Here is an 18,631-nt window from a genome sequence, read left to right as displayed (position 1 = left end):
TGTGTGGGTGACTCTGTGTGGGTGGCTCTGTGTGGGTGGCTCTGTGTGGGTGGCTCTGTGTGTGTGTGTGGGTGGCTCTCTGTGTGTGGGTGTGGCTCGCTGTGTGTGTGTGTGTGTGTGTGGCTCACTGTGTGTGTGTGTGTGTGTGTGGCTCACTGTTTGTGTGTGTGGCTCGCTGTGTGTGTGTGTGTGTGGCTCGCTGTGTGTGCGCGTGGGGCTCAGTGTGTGTGCGTGGGGCCCTGTGTGTGTGCGTGGGGCTCTGTGTGTGTGCGTGGGGCTCTGTGTGTGTGTGTGGCTCGCTGTGTGTGTGTGTGTGTGGCTCACTGTGTGCGTGTGTGTGTGGCTCGCTGTGTGTGTGTGGTGTCATGTATTCCTATAGGTTCTGAATCGATCCCCCTATTCCTGACCCTATTCTGGTTAAACTAACTATCAAGTTAACTAACAGTCAGCCCATGAGGCAAGAACAGCCCCCATGATGCAAATACCGTTATCTGACGCAGTCACACTACGGCACAGGAACGTGTTATCTGATTAGGTCATAACGCTTGAGATCTAATTAGACAAGCGACATTCCTCCAGCCCCTGATAAGGCATACGACGTTCTCATAATAAATCAAACCTATGACAACCTGGAAAATCCGTGCGGCCATTGTTTTGATTTCACAGAGAACTTTAGTAAAGAATGTGCTAACGAGCAAGTCGTATGACATCTTTATTGACGTATCTATGTCCATCCTTACGTCAATCTCGGCACCTTTAAGGTATAAATATTGCCGATCTTGCCCTATGCAAACACACGCGTGGTGACGAGACGGAGCAGCCATACTTGCCGAAGCCGAGAGCAGAAGCAGACCCCGCTGGCAGCAGCCCCGCCTTCCTGACGCGCTGAGAGACGCGCTGCTATCTCAAGCCGAGAGACCCAGCACCGGCGCTTTCGGGCAGCCCTCGCAGGCAGCCTGGAATATCGAGAGCAGAGAAAGAGATACCATTCCTCATTCATCCTAAATTCCAGGTACAGAACTGAATAACCCCTCACAGAGAATTCTTTAGTTATTCACTTGGCAAAAACAAACTTAACTTAAACTGTAACTTTCTATTCCCGCCCACGCATTAGACTTAGGTCAGGTACACGGGGTAGGCGTATTTAGAAACACCAGTTGAGTACGTTTAGTCAAATGTATATGTGTATGTAAATATATTTTAATCATTTTAAACATCATATGGCTCAGAAACCATATCAATGTTTTTACAGTATTATTTTATACTATTGCTTTTAATGTATGCACTTTACTTAACTATAAGTATTGCAATAATATCGATCCATTTCTCTTGTACGAGAAAAGAGACTGATCAATAAATAACACCTTTTTATTGAACACGCCCGTCTCTTCCTTTTCTCTACAATCTGATGAGACTAAGAATGCACGTACTGACTGAGTAAAATAATTGCCTTGTGTTCACACGACTCTTGAGATTGACTCTTGATTAGGGGAGAGCAAAGTTGTCATGTTCTATGGTTGTCAGAAACTAAATCCCTTCTTGTCTAATCAGGGGAGTTAATTCTTTCCTGAACATTCGAGAAAGTTTCTAGCGAACTCTGAGCTACGCTGGCAAACCCAAAACTTAAGTCTAGTATCGACAGTAGTAGACCTAGTTAACGTCTGGCCTAGGCCTTTACTGCTGTAGGTACTATTCCAATGCGCAGAGCCTATTGGGAAAATAGGAACTACACTACATGGCGCCCAACGCGTTTGGAAAGGGCGATAAAACTAACGTAAGACATTTAGAGTAACTCAGTCGTGCTTTCTCACTCAGACCCCTTTTCCCAAATTCTCCAAAGACGTCTGGAGTGGGTGAAAGGTAATATCCTCCAAAACCGCACAGGAGGGAACTCCTATGTATGGTTCTTGGTACAGTCAACGTTGAAGGATACACTGTTCCAAAAGATTGTGCATCTAATCTCTGTTCCATAAGAAACCTGATCTGCAAACAAACAAAATAACCATCCTGACAGTAAAATGTCAGAAAGTGATGAAGAAAGAGAGGCAGTTAGATTAGCAGCTGAAATAGCAGCAGCAGATACTGCACTAAAGGATGCAGACGCGGATATAATACTCATTCCGGTCAGCAAAAGGAGATCTATAACCTTAAAACTTATAGAAAATGGACTGACACCTAGAGGTGGCACAGTCATATTCGTAATTGAGGCACACGAATATCGGCAGACAGAGGTATACTATTCATGGATACATTTTCCAGCAGCAAATGCTGTAACAAAGTACTTCCACTATTACAAAATAGAGGTTCCACCCGACATTTACACTCCTTTCGAGGAGGTGGAAGTACCACTCAAATTCCAAGAGCATTTGCTCTTATTTGATGGCGCCCTAATACATAATAATCACATCACCAGGCTCGGTCCTTTAGGTAGACCAGGAGCAACGTGGCCGGTCTTAGCCGGATACACACCACACCCAGACATCGAAGGGATGTCTAATGGAGAGCTGTTAATACAGCTAAAACAATTACTAAAAATTCATAGACAATTAGTTCAGTATGTAATGCGGACTTCAACAATTCAGCCAGCGATTAAACTTCCACAGCTGACCCCTCACCAGGGGAACACAAATAAAATCACACCACAGAACATCCAATCCTGCCTAGGTAAAGTTCCGGCTAAACGGGAACAAATACCATTCTGGTTGGCACAGAAAATCACCCAAATAGAGGCGGTGTTTCCTGACACCACCCCGATAGAAAAACACAGGATTCTGACTATATGTCTCCCAATGGGAATCGCACCACACATAGAGGACTGTGACACTTGGGGTACAGTCTTTGCTTCAATCTACACAAAAACGCACGGTGTTCCATCCATTTCGGTAATACCAGATGTGCTAAAACAAATTCAAGATGAATACGGTCCAGAACCAGCTTTAACTCTTGGTATGAAATTACTGAAAGACTTCAAGCAGGTCTCGGCTATATTACTAGCCAATATAAAAGGTAAAGCAGCAAACGTGGTGATCCGCCAGAGGTTAAAAGAGACAGATATAGCAGACCAACCAGCTGAAATTGCCAGAATCATAGAAAAATCCTATGAAGAACTAGGTAGAGACAGTTTAGGTGGAATACCAGTAAAACCGCAACTGACTGAAAGTCCTGAAAAAATGTTTTTTAATAATAATTCACCAAAAAAGAACTGGGATGGAAACAAACAATCCAATCCAAAAGAAAAGAAATTCCAGTCCCGAGGAAGGTCTCCTAGGCGAAGGGAGAAATCTCCGAACCAGAGACACAGGTCACCCCAGAGTGACCCCTCTGGGAAAAGATATAACCTTAGAAATAGGGATAATATTAAAAAACCTGATAGATATCAAGACATTGATACACGTCCCTCTCAATCTTTTCAGAATTCCTCGCAGAAATCGGAAAGAAGAGGACGATCAGAACAAAGAGAAGAGCACGCCAAGTCCAAAGACAAGGAACCTGCTCAGCTAAAAAAGAAATTACAATTTCCAAAAAAGAAGGTAGCCAGTATCAAGGTAGTTAACAATGCCGAGAATACTGAGGACACAACTGAAAAACGGAGAGTGGGCTCAGACAATGCTAAACAGCGCAGCAGAAGTGAGCATAGCTCGCAAAGTCCTTATGAATCATCTGGAGACAGTGGACACGAATGAATACCTTCAAGTGGAAACTGCAGACACCAGAGTTAGCAAGCCCCACAAGATATACGAGATAACATTACGTATAGAGGGAGATAAGACTAGGAAAATAAGGGGACTATTTTGGGATAACCTCTCCAAGGGTTATGACATCCTTCTAGCTGAAAAAGACTGGCCACCAGAGTTTGTCAGGGAGTGCCCTCATGGCGAAGAAGTAATTATGCCTGCCTTCTCGAATCAAATCCCGATTCATAAAAAATATACACTTGCTAGAAAGTGGGCAGTGGCCTTAGCACCTGCTTTATATAAAAATCATGTAGGATGGGATGAGGATTCTCCTCCTCACAAAATCCAGTTAAAATCACAACCTACTGCACAAAGGCAGTACCCAATTAAGCAAGAAGCTAAAAAACAGGTAAATGAAATACTAGATCAGCTAGAATACCAGGGGGTGATTGAAACTTGCACCTCACAAATGAACAATCCTTTGTTTCCGGTCTCCAAACCAGACAATTCATATCGTCTAGTTTTGGATTACCGACACCTTAACACATGTTGCAAAACCTTTGCAGTACAAAACTCACACAGTGCTGCACTAATGAATAACATAGTGCGCAAAAAATACAAAACAACCTTGGACATCTCCAATGGATTCTTTTGTCAAAACATAGCACCAGAGAGCAGATATTTAACTGCATTCTCAGTAAATGGCACTCAAAAGCAATTCTGTCGGTTAGCCCAGGGGTACAAGAATAGCCCAGGAGTATTCTCAGCGAGAGTAACAGAATTACTACAACTATATGATGATGAAGCATTATCTTATGTCGATGACATTTACTTAACAGATGATGACTTGGATACTCACTTGAAAAGAGTGAACACCATAATACTTGGGTTCGCTGCAGAGGGTTACAAATTCAACTTTAAAAAATCCAGAATTGCCCATCTGACAGTCCTGTTCTTAGGATATGAGTTATCAAGTGAAGGTAAAAGCCTGGCAGACAATTTCCTAGAGAAATGTGCCGTAATCCAAGCTCCTAAAACACTAAAAAACCTACAGTCAATTCTAGGCTTCCTAAATTTCGGAAGAACATACATTACAAATTACGCAGAAAGGGTCAAACCCCTTTATGATCTAATTAAACCAGACTTTAAAAAATCCAATTGGACTCAAACACACACAGAAATTTTGAGATCCTTACAAACAGACATGCTAAATAAAACAAAATTAGAAACACGTGATAACACACGCAATCTTGTGATTCGAGTCATCCCAGGGAGATGCGGATTCACATACCTGACCTCTAATGAGGGAGAAAAGGTACCAATTGCATTCAAATCACACTTGTATACAGAAGCTGAACAGAAATTCAGTAATACAGAAAAAATCATTCGTGCAGTTCAAACCGCAATAGCTAGAGAAAAAGACATAGCTGACGGTAGACATATCACAGTCAGAACAGCAGAATCAGCCTTTGAGGCACTAACAACACCTTGTAATTTACCAACAACACCATTGAATCCAGAATGGATACAATGGGTGAATTCAATCACAACGGACAAAGTATACTACTACTTTGATCCAGAACTAGAAGAATTAAAAAATCTAAAATATGAAAAGACGTATCCTCTGCCAATCGACATTCTGCCTCTACGACATTACGCCTGTGTAATCTATACAGACGGACATGCTCAACCCTCCGTTTGGGGAGAACAAGCATACAACCCCACATGTGAGATTACAAAAGAAGTGTGGCGGGGAGGTAAACTAAGACCCCTATTAACAAAATCACACTCAGTAGAAACTAATTCAGAACTACAAACTGAAATAATAGCTTTGAAAATGGCGCTAGATAATGCGGATCGCGAATTCCCGACACTTATAGTGTCAGATTCATATTACTGCGTCAAAGCATATAACAAGGATTTGCAGACATGGATTCAGAACGGTTACAAAGATGACACAGATGCACCAATAAAGCAGAAACTGCTCTGGGAACAAGTAGCTCTTTTGAAAAAAGAAATACCAAAGACTCACGTGACACACTCACTGAGTCATCAGCGTGATGGCGTTCACGTTGTAGGGAATTCATTGGCTGAAGCAGCCGCAGCGGCAGCCACTAAACCGGCTCCCGTAGATCGAAAAAAGCGTACATTAAAATACATTGACGGTGAAACAATGCTGGCGGTAAAAACGTCATCAAAAGGCGACTGCTCAGCGTTACCGATCAACTATCCACTCAATTATACATACATAATCGATGCGAACTCCGTCCCTTTTGCTCGAATCCCTGGAGTGGGGGATAGAGTGATTCCAAACATGGACAGGAGAAGCTTGTTAATCGCAGACGCACACATGGGCGAGGGTCTCAGACACCTCAAACTGAAAGATTCTCTGGAAGAATTACAATCACGGTACTGGTGGCCAGGCATGAGCCTGCATTACACCATGTTTGTAAAAAACTGCCCAAACTGCAACAGAGATCGCAGTGGGGAGAGAAACAGTTTAATACCTCGTCGTATCAAGGCAGATAATATCACCAGTAAAAAGCAGGGCTTGCAATTAACATATACAGGCTAGTTTCCACTTATAATGTAGATCACCAGCACTTGGCTGACGTCCGGACTGTTATACAAAGATTTGCGAGTCTAAATGGCATATACGCTAAGAGCATGCTACGTTCGACCATTGTTTTCACTCAAGCCCTCCGGCCGGGGGGGAAACATGGCCTAATGAGCACAGCCCAGCGGGAATCTTCTCACTTCCTTCCTGAGGGTACTGGATGGTGTAAAGAAAAAACCAAGGCAGAAAGCAATCTATAATGGAAAGGATATTAGGTTCGGGAGCTGGGTGGGTCAAACATCTAATAAGTGTCCAACGTAGTCTAAATAACTTGCCAAGAAATTCTCTGAAGGGATTCAGTCCGTACGAATTATTATTTGGAACTAGAATGATAATCTCTGACCTTGATAGTCAGACTTCAGTGGTTAAAGAAAAAAGCTTTGATGTCAAAGACCGTTTGGCTATTTTGCAGGACTTAAACAAAACAAGAAAAGACCTGAGCAACATACAGTTGAAACAACAGCCAACAACCACTGAAGAATCACCACCTGTCCCAGCAAGACCTGTCTGGATTCCAAAAGTCGGGGATCTAGTCAGGGAGAAGATCGCGGTAAAGAAGGAATTTGGGCCTTCTTACAGAAAAGCAGTTCCTGTCTTGTCTGTCAACGGGACAAGATCAGTTGTACTACCGCCACTTGCTGGTAAAAAGGAGAACCGAGTTGTATCCATCGACCTGGTAAAACCACAACATGTGGCCGATAACAAACAGTAGGCCAAGTGGACTCCCAATAAGTAGCAGAACACCAAGGTTTGCTACCAGTACAGAGGTCCTAACAAAGAGGCTCATCACATTCGAAACGCCTACAGAAGAACAACAAGGACTATGCAACATTGCAATAGAACTCAGACCTCTGGCAACCCAAATAAAAACATTTAGCAGAGACACACCAATCTACAATGAAGTACCAAGTGACAATGCAAGAAACAAAAATCCTGAAGCAATTGGAACAATTGACAGAACTGCATCCGGGTACTTCATCAACTTCGATGATTCCTCTGAAGGCTTCAGTGAATCAAAGACACAGCCATCATCAAAATCCTTTAAAGACAAAGCTAAGGAACTTTTGAAACAACTGAAAGAAACATATCTGATTTCTCCATGGATTGAATTTTGGGTGGGTTTTGGTGCATTTATCCTCATACTTTGGCTCATCATGGTATTTACTTTGGGACGCTTCATTGAGGGAAAATATGCTAAAATGGACACAGCAAGTCAGAACATCAACTTGGTCCTCAAACCACACACATCTTCACACGTCGAGAAAAGAGAACTTTCTTCAGCCAACTTCACAGCCAATCCGATACCTGGTGGGGTAGCCTGGGACAACACTGACTATGAAATTTATGGTCCGGTCGAGATCCTGAAATACCCACACCAAATCAAGATCTCCTTGAGTGACTTTGCAAAACCAAACTCATTTGCTGATGATTGGGACTTCGAAAGCATTAACATGATGTCTGATCTAGTAATGTCTGCTAAATTTACAAAACATGATTATTTGCAAGGTTCTACAAATTATGATAGTATGTATTGCTATAACCACTATGGTAATCATTTTTTGCATAAATCTGCACAACCTAGAAATGTTTTAAATTATAATCAATGGGAACATTGTGCAACACCTCCAAAAGGGAGCTCAAGAACCGTTTATGACAAATATTCATATTTTTCAGGTTTTAACACAAGTAATGCTGAAACATTTTATTTTAAAATGTCAAACAAGACAGGGATGAAAACCATGATAACCAACACAAAATTGATATATTCAGATTCATTCTTCGAAAAAATGAATACCTTTGGATTTGATTATTGGGACAAAAAATGTTGATTTGAAAAGTGTTTGGGGTACAAAAGATTGGCAAGTACAAGGTTTAGAAGCTTTGTTTAGAGCCTGCATGATCCCAGAACAAATGATATTTTTAAATGACACTGTTCAACAAACCACCTGTCTTGGCTTAGCCAAAATCAAAGATTTAAATAAACCGTCTATTCCAAAGCCAATAATGTTTAGCAATAACTCTGATACAGATGAAGAGATAGACGTAAACCATATATTAAACCAAAACAGAACACATCCTGATTGGAAACAATGGTTGATCTGGCCCACAGATACAAATAACTGTCAAGATAGATTCCTGAATAAAACACAGGGTTTCAAAATGACCAGGCCAGACCCTAGATATCCCCAAAGACATCACCCAGGGATAATAACAACCTACAGTGTGGGCAAATTATGCCTTCAATGGCTACAAACTTCCACACTGCCTGAAATTAAGCAACACCTAACTTTACTTACTGATGGTGCTGACTTGCGTGATTTCATAATGGGACCACGCAAACAGCGTCAAAAGCGTTTCATAGCAGCCTCTGTATATGCAGCATACAATGAGGCCTGGAAGGTTACTCAAATTGAAACAGCAGAGAGAATACGGGAAATTGACCGTATTAATTTGGAAAAATCACTTTCTGTAGTGGACAATGGGTTAATGACTCTGTCCTCCAGAATTTTTTCTTTGGACAGCATTGTGTCGTCAGCAATCGATATATTATCGCAAGACTTACTGTTATTACAACATGGTCAGTCACAATTGCGTTCTATTGTACAGCTTGGCTGGACGTTACAAAATCTGCGTTCAGGCTATGTGCCTTGGCGTTTAATCAACACAACGTCACTATTCCAAATCTTTAACCTTACTGATAGACAAATCGGTATGGCGCAAAAGGGTGCTGATTATACAATCTTGAGCATTGAAAAACTAGAAAGATTACCAATGACAATGTCAGAACGACCTGTCAGTGAATGGATAATCCACGGAATCATAAATATTCCAATCTCAACCTTCAGGTTTCAATACTGCCAAAAATATATACAGGCTGGCATGTACGAGAAATTGGGAAAGGGGTACCTTAAAACAACTTGGAACCTGCCCTATTCACATGCATGTGTCAGTAATAAAGGACAGAAAGTGTTTCTTAGTGGCAACAATTGTGCTATGTCACTAAGCGGCACGCTTCTGTGTAACGGAATTAGTTTGCATGGAGCCTGTGAAGGGAATTCATACAACCTTTCATGTCACCAGCAAGGCGCACCTGCAACTGAAATAGAACCATTCTTTCAAAGACTCTATAATGGGAGTTACGTTCTTATTGTAGACCGCAGATGTTGTAGTCTTATGCCCGGGACTCCTTATCTAGTCACTACGACGGCGAAGGTCAAGTGCTGTGGACGTTCTTTATTCCCCAGCTCCTTTCCAGACAGGGAGGCAAGGGCATGGCCCAATTTGAAAATTACTTCTATTCGAATAGATACTTTAAGCAGAATGAAAACAGTGCTTCTTCAGACGCCTACAAAGCTCACGTCATCAAAAGAAACGTATGATCTACAAGTCGCAAGGACAACTGCAGAGATACATACATTATTATCAACTAATTCCCCCGTACATTTCGCGGAAATCCTGAGCGAAATCTTAAATATTTCTGATACCACTGGGGTCTCAAAGGTATTTAAGACAGTATTTTCGATGGCATTAACACCATTCAAAGCCATACTGGGTATTTTTCCAGATTTCGTCCATTCGATTTTTGGCGGACTTCCCCTGATCCTGGGACTAATTGCAGGAATTCTATTCTTAGTCCTTATTTTTCGTTATGGCAACCCATGTCACAGATCAAACTCTCGCGACAATGGAAAATACGATCCTAGCCATTGGATACCGGGACCGGATATCAAAAATCCTGGGACTATCCCGGCTTAGAGACCTGAACATGACTTGGTTTCTATCATTTCGATCAATGTGGCAAAGATGTGTTTTACCTGTATTGAGATGTCTGCTATGCGGAGAAGAATGCGTGTTAGACACCTGTCTGACGCTACAATCGGATGCGCCAGTGGATGCAGATACATTGTTGGTTCCTACCAAGGTTCACGCTTTGTGTTGCCCTCAAAGGCTACCAATCCTGATGACGGCATTCCTGGAATCTTCACCACTACGATTGAAGAGTAGTGAAGTTCAACATGAGAGCAGCATTGAACAGGTACGACCTTCTGTCAGCAATGCGAATCAGAATGTCAATGCAGACAATCATGCGCACGAATGCATGGTTACCCCTATTTCCGACTTAGTGGAACTTTCCCATGAAGCTGTTGACAGTTTTTTCGAAAGCCTTAATGATATGATGTTCTCTCCGGAACAGAAATAGAGACTTTTGAGCAAGCCTGCACACGGCGTTCCCTGAATTCGGCCTTCAACTTTAAAAATAAAGTCACATGAACAATTCTTCCCACCAGTTCACGGACAACAATTTTTTAGCAGCCCCAAATTATTTTTCACAAATTTTTCGGGACACTTATCTTCTGCTTAAAGTAAGAAACTATTCCTAGAGAATTAAGATTTCTATTTTTAGATACTTTATAAACTTTAGTTGCCCGCTGGGATGTTCACATATATTTTATTATGTGATGAAATGGTCTCGAACTTTCTTTCTGTATAGCCATATTAAGAGCCATTTCATGTGTATTTCTCATATACCAAATAAGCAATAATGTCTACAAATGCGTGTTTACTTTAGCGTTTAATTCATAGCTTAAGTGCATACAATATATATGACTGCAATTTTTCAGTATATTTGAAATTTTCAAAATGCATTTATGTATTTTGGGGTGGTAAGGTATACACTATACTCTATAGTATGTTGTACTATGTTATACTATGCATAGATTAGTAAATATGACCATAGTTAGCGTGGAGTGGGTGTCATGTATTCCTATAGGTTCTGAATCGATCCCCCTATTCCTGACCCTATTCTGGTTAAACTAACTATCAAGTTAACTAACAGTCAGCCCATGAGGCAAGAACAGCCCCCATGATGCAGATACCGTTATCTGACGCAGTCACACTACGGCACAGGAACGTGTTATCTGATTAGGTCATAACGCTTGAGATCTAATTAGACAAGCAACATTCCTCCAGCCCCTGATAAGGCATACGACGTTCTCATAACAAATCAAACCTATGACAACCTGGAAAATCCGTGCGGCCATTGTTTTGATTTCACAGAGAACTTTAGTAAAGAATGTGCTAACGAGCAAGTCGTATGACATCTTTATTGACGTATCTATGTCCATCCTTACGTCAATCTCGGCACCTTTAAGGTATAAATATTTCCGATCTTGCCCTATGCAAACACACGCGTGGTGACGAGACGGAGCAGCCATACTTGCCGAAGCCGAGAGCAGAAGCAGACCCCGCTGGCAGCAGCCCCGCCTTCCTGACGCGCTGAGAGACGCGCTGCTATCTCAAGCCGAGAGACCCAGCACCGGCGCTTTCGGGCAGCCCTCGCAGGCAGACTGGAATATCGAGAGCAGAGAAAGAGATACCATTCCTCATTCATCCTAAATTCCAGGTACAGAACTGAATAACCCCTCACAGAGAATTCTTTAGTTATTCACTTGGCAAAAACAAACTTAACTTAAACTGTAACTTTCTATTCCCGCCCACGCATTAGACTTAGGTCAGGTACACGGGGTAGGCGTATTTAGAAACACCAGTTGAGTACGTTTAGTCAAATGTATATGTGTATGTAAATATATTTTAATCATTTTAAACATCATATGGCTCAGAAACCATATCAATGTTTTTACAGTATTATTTTATACTATTGCTTTTAATGTATGCACTTTACTTAACTATAAGTATTGCAATAATATCGATCCATTTCTCTTGTACGAGAAAAGAGACTGATCAATAAATAACACCTTTTTATTGAACACGCCCGTCTCTTCCTTTTCTCTACAATCTGATGAGACTAAGAATGCACGTACTGACTGAGTAAAATAATTGCCTTGTGCTCACACGACTCTTGAGATTGACTCTTGATTAGGGGAGAGCAAAGTTGTCATGTTCTATGGTTGTCAGAAACTAAATCCCTTCTTGTCTAATCAGGGGAGTTAATTCTTTCCTGAACATTCGAGAAAGTTTCTAGCGAACTCTGAGCTACGCTGGCAAACCCAAAACTTAAGTCTAGTATCGACAGTAGTAGACCTAGTTAACGTCTGGCCTAGGCCTTTACTGCTGTAGGTACTATTCCAATGCGCAGAGCCTATTGGGAAAATAGGAACTACACTACAGTGGCTCGCTGTGGGTGTGTGGCTCACTGTGTGTGTGCGTGGGGCTCAGTGTGTGTGCGTGGGGCCCTGTGTGTGTGCGTGGGGCTCTGTGTGTGTGTGCGTAGGGCTCTGTGTGGCCCTCTGTGTGTGTGTGTGTGTGACTTTCTGTGTGTGTGGCTCTGTGTCTGCGAAGTCTCTCTAACTCTCTAATGCTCACCTATTGCCATTGTAAATGACAATACCATTTCTTTATGTTTTAAAAAAAAATGAAAAAAAATGTCATGAGCAATGCCAATAGCTCTACCTTAAATAATGCCGAGACCATTGCATTGTAAATGCTTGTTTTGTAATGTGACTGGTGCTCAAGTAAAGGGCTCCAATACATTCGGGTTTAAAAAAAAAAAGAAATACGAAAAACAAGTAACGGACTTCCTGCTCTTTTGAAGAATTTGTCTTAGGCAGAAGGATAAACCACACTATTAGAAGCTGATAGTGTCAACAACACGTGCCAAGCAAATGAGATGTTCTGATACATTTTAGAGAGCCTGCCAAGTGGATGAGCGTCATTCTTTGATTGTTTTGCAAAGGACATAAAGGGCTCTTTTGATTCGGAATAGTTTCTCTGCAGTAACATACAAACCTTTTTTACATTTATGAAGAGCCGCAGCTGATAAACCAGACTCAGAAACTCTGCATTAGTAAAGGAGCTGCAGAGAGCACAGCCCAGCTCAGAAGCAATCGAGGCAGTGGGGAACCAGCTTTGAATGTGGCTGCACGCTCAAGCATCCTGTGATTCTGGGCAAATCACTTAATGTCCCCATGTACAGCGCTTTCATACCTTCGGGTCGGGTATGCGCTATATAAAACTGCAACAAAAAAAGAAAAAAAAATACCAGCGCAGCAATCATACCTACTGAGCTATGCTGTCGTTCAGCTCCTGTTCTAATTTACACAACTCTTCCAGTTTAACCGAAAAGAAGGCCTAATCCATTCTACCTCTGTGTGCTGCGGTCATGATGACATGGCCTCTGATTCAGCACCTTAAATTGTTCTCATTTTTAAAGCACGATACATGTGACGTGTGCATGTCTATCCTTAATCTGTGTGGGGCAGATTTATGAAGGCCTTGCGCCGCCGGTGCGTCATTTTTAACATGGGAAAAAGTGACGCACCGGCGGCGCAAGGCCTTCATAAATCTGCCCCTGTGTTTCTTGCACGCTTTAGAGGTGACGGGCCTGGGCATGGGGGGGTGGAGGGGGCGGCGGCCTTTACCTTTTGTTTAATCCCGGTACACAGTGCAAAGATGCAAATGACGCTCACCTGAGGGCGGCGGGCGGCAGACAGTCGGGAGCAGGGACACTGGGACAGGCAGGGACCAGGGCCAGGGCTAGAAATAATTAAATTATGTGGACGGGGCCGAGAGAGGGCCTTTCTCGTCATCTGGCTTAGTTCTCTGGAATGCGGGTCAAGCACACTTTTCATTGTGTGAGCCCTAATGTGCATGTCACCAACAGCTGCGCCCGCCCCACCCCCCTAAGGTGGGTGAACTGAAGAAGACTAAGAGACCAGGATAGCTTACCTGGCGAGGACCCGTGAGGCTTGTGTGGCGATTGGAGATTTTGGCTGCCCTTTGTCCCTCACCTAGAGGGATACCGCTACTCCCGTAACTTCTCGCAGCACCCGCGAAGCGGGTGCCGCTTCCCGGGTTTTAGCGAGGGGCTTTGGTGTTGCTCCTGCGCCGGTCCACGGAGGTGAGGAGGAGCATTCGGCGAACAACGTGAAGGGCGGTGCGAGGCAGGGACTCGCTTGGCCAGGAGTCCCTGCGAAGCCCCGGAGATCTTGGCCACGCCCCCTTCAAACCACGCCCCCCGCCCGCAACGCTTTCTACTTAACAGCACGACCATCGCGTAGCGGAAAGCGAGCGGAACGCCGTGCGAAGCCTGGGCAAAGGGCGGGCAGTCTGTGGCAGTCAGGGGCTGTCTAGGGCTGTGCTGGGCCACCCCTCTGACATCGTCATTCGAAACTTCAGCCCTGGTAGACAAAGCAACGCTAGCAAGGGTATCTGCTCTTTCTTTACAGTCTGTGCCAATGTCTACCCGCTCGGGGAAGAGCTTGAGGGGAGGAGGCGAGGTGGAAACTAGTAGTGTAACAGGTACTATGGACAAATTCATTACACGGGTTGCAGCCGTCATAGAGAAGGAGATTGTAATGACGGAGCGGCGTCTCTCGCAGCAACTTCACCCGTCTAAAAGATCATCCTTGGGCCCCATAGCTCAGGCAGTGTCGCCTGTATGTAACCCTGTTCCCCTTTTAGATACTCCGCATGTATTTGATGAACCGCGGGTTGCATCTCTGAGGGATAGTATCGATAGATTGGAGAGGCTGGCTGCTTCATCCTTACCTTCTTCTGAGGATGGTGGCAATCCGGCCTTGTTTCCTACTGTATTCCCTTTTTCCATTGCAGGCCCCGACTGCCCCCCCGCCTTAGTGGAAAATCCAAAGTCACTGGGCACCCCGCTGTTGGCTCCTAAGATCCCTGTAACTTTTAAAAGGAAAAGGAAAAGGATTGCTAGCCAGCGTAAAGGAAGTTCCTTGAAACTGTTTAAGAAATCAAGGAAACAGGGGACTAAGGGCATATGTACCAAAATGGGTGAGGCCAAAATGGGTGAGGGCTTGGGCATGACAAATCCCTCTTCCCTTATCATTGGGAGCGGTCCCACCTTAGTAAAAATGGGTGCAGCTCCCCTTCACAGCCATCAGCCACCAGCTTCCTGTGTCCCTGTTACTATTGCACAAATCGAGGAGTTGCTCAAAACATTGTTGTCCCCGATTGCTGACAGAGTAACAGGGCTGGGTGATAGGCTTGACAGGTTTGAACAATCAACCTTAGACAGCTTTTTTTCTTTGAAAGCACTAATTAAACTGCATTCTAGGATAAGGGAGGAAGAACAAGGAGCGCCCACTGAAAATAGGAAAACTACAGAGTCCCAGCAGGCTTTGCCTGTTGTACCCACTGCGGTTACTTTGGTAACTCCTCAGTTGGCTGCCAATGCTCCCGCAGTGCCGCTTGCGGCTACCTCTGGGAGCATTGGCCAAAAAGCGCAAGTCCCTTCAAATATCCCCAAGCCCCCCAAAGCCCCGGGTACGAAGCCGGGCTGGGTTGAGTTGCCGGGGGGGAGTGGTCCCGCTAAAGTAAAGGGAACTCCAAAGGGGACGGGTAAAGGCAAAGTTACTAGTCAGGCTTGTCCCGAAAAAAACAAGAATAACAATTCTGCTCTTATCCACCCACATACACTACTAACAAAAGCTGTCCCAAAATGCTCATTATTCAAAGTCGCTCCAACATCCCCTCCTGTGAACTTGCCTCCAGACTGCCACCTGTATGTTGCTGTCCTTATAAATGTACCCACCCTGAAGGCTGATCAAAACGAATCGCTTCAAGCCTTAAAAAATAAAACGTTGCATTGACTAGAGTCCAACAGACCCCTTCCGAAGGGCCTTGATGTATCAATTATAGGAGTCGGAAGGGTGGGCTGGGCGGGCTATGGTCACAAGTATTTGGAAGGAGACTGTGTGGTGGTCAATTTTAGGGATAGTAGAGTAGCACAACCCATTTGTAAATATAAACCTAATCCCGGGGGGCCGGGAATTGGCATAGTGGACCTAACCTTTTTTTACCCAAGATCAGTCACTCCCCCGATTGGCCGAAAATTCGGTAGGGTTCGGAGCAATAGCTCTGCCTATTCCGAATTCCCTGCTAATCCACAATTCCATCCTCAGGCAGTTTGGCCATCGCCTGGGTGGAGACCCCCGGGTTATTGAACCAACGGCATCGTTGGGGAGGTCCTCGGAGTTGGTAACTCAGGTGATGTCACTGAGCCGAGAGGGCCGACCATTGATTATGATTATGGTACATTCCCTCCCATTATAATAGTCCCCACTCCGATACAAGAGAGTAATCAGCTCCCCGGGAGGCAAGGTGGGGTTGGTAGCCTAATGACTCAGGACCTGTTGGAGGGGGGAGGAGCCCTGGACCGCTCAGCCCTCCACAGGGCTTGGTCTCCCCACTCACTGCTGCCGCTCCTGCCTGCCTTTGCCGCCTCCTGCCTGCAGATTCCTTCGCTCGCTGCCCGCTGCTCCTGGGAATTTCCCGCTGCTCCTGGGAATTTCCCGCTGCCCGCTGCTTCTTGGAATTTCCCACCGCTGCCTCCCTGCGGCTCGGCCCCCCTGTGATTCCATTCGCCGCCCCGCTCCCGCCACCCAGCTGCTCCTCCCTCCCGGCTCCTTACTTATGACGCCCCCAGAGCGACCGCGCAGCGGACGCGCGCAGCGGGAGCGCCGATTGAGCGCCGAAGGTGCGCCAAAGGTAAGCCCGTCTGCGCCCGTCCGCGCCTGGCCCGCGCCCAGTGCCAGGACCCCTGGCCCTCCCCGCCGAGGCAAGACGACCCGGTTGACCTACGACGCCGCCACTCTCAACGCACTCAATGCCGGCCGGACCCCTGCCTGCTGCCGAGCCACCCCGAGACGCACCCACGGACCCTTCACCTGCTGCACCTGCAAGTTCACCTGCCTCCGAACCTGCCCCGCACCCGCCAAGACAAACACCAGCAGAAACCACCTCAAGTGCATCCTGATCAACACCCGCTTCGTCCACAGACACGCCGTGGAACTCTGGAACCTCCTCGACGCTACATCACCGGAAGTCGCCTTCCTCACGGAAACCTGGATGAATGCCTCCTCTGCACCCGACATCGCCATCGCCATCCCGGACGGGTACAAGATCATCAGGAGGGACCGCATCAACCAGACCGGAGGTGGCATCGCCATCGTCCACAGGAACACCATCCGCATCACGACCGATGCCAACGACTCCTTCGCCGCAGCCGAACATCTCCACTTCCAGATTCACACCGACCCTAAGACGACCCTCAGAGGCACCCTCGTCTACAGATCCCCGTGACCACGCACACAATTCAGCGAAGACATCACAGACTTCATCAGCCCGCACGCCCTCCCCTCCACTGACTACATCCTCCTCGGGGACCTCAACTTCCACCTGGAGAACAACAAGGACCGCAGCACCACCGCCCTGCTGGAAAACCTCGCCAACCTCGGACTCAAGCAACTGGTCAACACCCCCACCCACTACACCGGCCACACGCTTGATCCCGTCTTCTCTTCCAGCAAGTACATCACCTTCAGCCACGCCACCGGACTCCACTTGACCGACCACAGCTGCGTCCACTTCAGCTTCAAAAGATCCACGACCCACCACCACCCGCAACAGGTACCTCACAGGAATTGGAGCAAGACCACCGCAGGCCAGCTCACCACCTCCCTCAGCCAGAGCCCACCCGCCAACATAACGGACCCCAACGAAGCAGCCCGCAACTTCACACAGTGGCTGACCGCCTGCGCCGACGACCTCGCGCCACTAAAGAACCCTCCCAGCAGACCCAGAAGCAAGAAGGCATCCTGGTTCACCGACGACCTCAAGGACTCCAAGAAGACCTGCCGCACCCTCGAAAAAGCCAGGCTCCTCGACCGGACCACCGACAACATGACCGCCCTCAAACACGCTATCCGCAAGCACAACCAGCTCATCCGCACCACCAAGAAGAAATCCCTGAAGGAACGACTGGACAACAATGCCCACGACAGCAAAGAGCTCTTCACTATCGTCAAGGAGTTCTCCAACCCCAGCACCGGCACCAACGACATCACTCCGTCACAAGACCTCTGCGACTCCCTCGCCTCGTTCTTCCACCGCAAGATCGACGACATCCACAACAGCTTCGGCGCCCCACCCACGCACCCAACCGTCGAACCAACGCCCCCCACCGCCACCCTTCGCACCTGGACCACGGTGACCACCGAAGACACAGCCCGCACGATGAACACCATCCACTCCGGATCACCGACCGACCCCTGCCCACACCACGTCTTCAACAAGGCCGACTCCACCATCGCACCCCAACTCCGGAACATCATCAACGCCTCCTTCAACACCGCCACCTTCCCGGAGAACTGGAAGCACGCTGAGATCAGTGCCCTCCTGAAGAAACCTACAGCGGACCCCACCGATCTCAAAAACTTCCGCCCCATCTCGCTCCTCCCTTTTCCTGCTAAAGTCATCGAGAAGATCGTCAACAGACAGCTGACCGCCTTCCTCGAGACGAACGGATCCCTCGACCCCTCGCAGTCCGGCTTCAGAGCCAACCACAGCACCGAGA

General features: G+C 46.0%; 1 protein-coding gene across 2 annotated transcripts in view; it reads right to left on the bottom strand.

Annotated features, from left to right (window-relative positions):
* LOC144754111 (butyrophilin subfamily 1 member A1-like) overlaps positions 1–18,631 on the bottom strand; it is a 470,572-nt gene that overhangs the window by 112,727 nt on the left and 339,214 nt on the right. The gene's annotated exons all lie outside the window — the stretch shown is intronic.

This window comes from Lissotriton helveticus, chromosome 5_1 (genome assembly GCF_964261635.1).
Source record: "Lissotriton helveticus chromosome 5_1, aLisHel1.1, whole genome shotgun sequence".
Taxonomy (NCBI): Eukaryota; Metazoa; Chordata; class Amphibia; order Caudata; family Salamandridae; genus Lissotriton; species Lissotriton helveticus.
Note: the sequence above shows the minus strand (reverse complement) of the source record. Positions and strands in the feature narration are given on the sequence as shown.